The sequence below is a fragment of the Magnolia sinica genome, chromosome 3 (genome assembly GCF_029962835.1).
Source record: "Magnolia sinica isolate HGM2019 chromosome 3, MsV1, whole genome shotgun sequence".
Lineage (NCBI taxonomy): Eukaryota > Viridiplantae > Streptophyta > Magnoliopsida > Magnoliales > Magnoliaceae > Magnolia > Magnolia sinica.
In genome coordinates this window covers 49,745,417-49,747,785 of record NC_080575.1, presented here as the reverse complement: position 1 = coordinate 49,747,785, position 2,369 = coordinate 49,745,417, and the positions used below count along the sequence as shown (strand labels likewise).

General features: G+C 38.3%; 1 long non-coding RNA gene across 1 annotated transcript; it reads right to left on the bottom strand.

The window, feature by feature from the left end:
- Nucleotides 1-746: 746 nt before the first annotated feature.
- LOC131241546 (uncharacterized) lies at nt 747-1,714 on the bottom strand. Its single transcript, XR_009169108.1, has 3 exons — nt 1,222-1,714; nt 1,026-1,112; nt 747-938 (listed from the first exon to the last, which is right to left on the bottom strand). It is a non-coding gene; the product is annotated as an uncharacterized LOC131241546 (long non-coding RNA).
- Nucleotides 1,715-2,369: the final 655 nt, after the last annotated feature.

The window sequence follows — 2,369 nt, the reverse complement described above, 5'->3', positions numbered from 1 at the left end:
AACAAAAGATTCACTGCGATGGCATGATTTTCGTTCCCAAGATTGATAGAAAAATTTCTCTGGTCATTTCTCAATGGAGCATTGTTCTTCATATGTAATTTATGTAAATTTTGGAATTACATTGCTCCAAATCTCAATCGAGAAACAGTTCAGTTTTTGCTGAATTAGAATCGTAACATCACAATGTATTGAAATTAATGTAATTTTTTTCTTTGTCAATTGAGGGATTGTTTGGATGTCTGCCAATCAATGCAATGTGGGATAGTAAGTCATCTTAACCGCATTTTGTGGGTGTGGGAGTGTTTGGCAAAACCATCTTAGAAATGAAGCTTTTAACAATAAGAAAGAAGGTTAGGGACTAGGATATGATCAACCTGACTCTCTTTAGTCCTTAGTTGAGTCATGATGAGGGACTAGGGACTAGGAATAATCAACTTGCTTATACCAATGTCAGTGGAAGCAGGGGTAGTACATAATCTGCTTTACAACAGTCCCAATGCACAAAGTGCAAATCACAATAAAACATCTCATCCTAACATATTGAAGGGTAGAAATTAGTAAAATGCAATTCCTCTCCTCTTCCCAAAACCACATTTCCAAAAGCCTCAGACATCACATCTACCAACCTACTACAGCTAATGCAATCACTGCACTTGCAACATGACAGGCATATGGATGTATCAAAACAAACCCTCGGCCACCAAATAAATAACCATTTCTAGGATTCTAAAAAAAAATCATGAATTTGCTTCAATTGATCCTAGATGTGAAGAAAACAACCACTAGTCTACTCACCCGCTAGATGCGTAAAAGACCTGTACACCATGCTAAAACATAGGCCTACCTGCAAAAGCCATCCCAACAGCATGCAACCATAGACATACCACCACAACTACCCATCACCCAACCTCTAAAACCAAACCAACCAAAGTAACATCCTTCACACAACAACTAACACACAAGGAAACCCCACAAGACATTTAAGATCAACAACAACATAAGAATAACATGATCTAACAGCGTACCTTCAAAGAAAAAAAACGAAGGAGGCTAGCCCTCTCAGAAATTTAGAAACAGATGGAGCTACTCCATTGGGGCTGAAGAATACAAGGCTTCACGAGAAAACATAGGCTGTCACCTCTTGACACAGAGAGAGAGAGGGGGGGGGGGAGAGAGAGAGAGAGAGAGAGAGAGAGAGAGAGAGAGAGTTACATGCACAACCTAACAACAATTATATTTCCAGCATTGAATCCTACATGATAAGATGATTGGCTTGATGTACATACCTACACCCAACATTACCTCCAAGCAAACATAGTAAGAAAGTTAGAATCTGCATCTTCCAATCAGCAGGGCCAAACCAGAGTAAATAAAGGAACTATTGGAAGAACAAGTGACATCATGGTCAGAATGCTTCTCGTATCTCTTGGGAGGTCATTTCTACTTGTAAGAAAAATCTTTTAAATATGTATCACAGTAACCCCATTGAAATTCTAATCTCTATGTACATATTAATCATATCTAAGAAATACAAATGACATTACTGCCACTACCCATAGGTAAGCTGATAAGAGTCACCAGACAGACCAAAAACAATAAGAAAGGATCCAACCAAATCAGAATATTTAAGTGTCATTAAAGAGAAAGGCAGTCCCTGCATGGTTATAAAAACCACGCATTACCAACCAAGCATGTGGACAACAGAAGTGTGGAAGTAAAAAGAATGGCAGTTCAAGGTTAAAAATGCCAATTTCATTGTTGTTTTGCTTGTAGTTTTCATCTTGTTAGCTCCTTGTAGTTTTCCTTGGTCTAGTTTCAACATTGTTTACCATTTGTTATGCAGGAAAGGCCTCATATGTTTCAATTTGTTCCTAGTGCAATAGTGTTACATTGGATGACATAATACCACTAGATGAAGAAACAAAACATCCAGTGTATGCAATGGATGCAATTACATTACATGGAAGCAGTTATTGAGGAATCAATGGACAGATTTTGGCTAACAACTATTGTTTATCTGATGTCCATCTTACATAACAATTAGCTATTGGGTGTGCAATTAGTTATTGGGTATGAATCTCAAGCCCGGGTTCAATCCATGGGCTTCTGAGCTCAACCTATCTGTCCAAATCGATTTGGATTCAGCCTTTAAGCCCATTCATTAGCTACAATCTCTCACTTGTACATCAACATCCACCACACTTGCATAGATAATTCAAGCTAATAGAAGTGAAGTAACCCAATGGCACAAAAAGAGATCCTCCGAATTAAACTAGTATAAGTAGACCATGTGCCATTCGATTGTTGGATGTGGCCTACATTAACATCCAATTGGACTATAGACCCACAAACCCAGTCAAATGGATGGC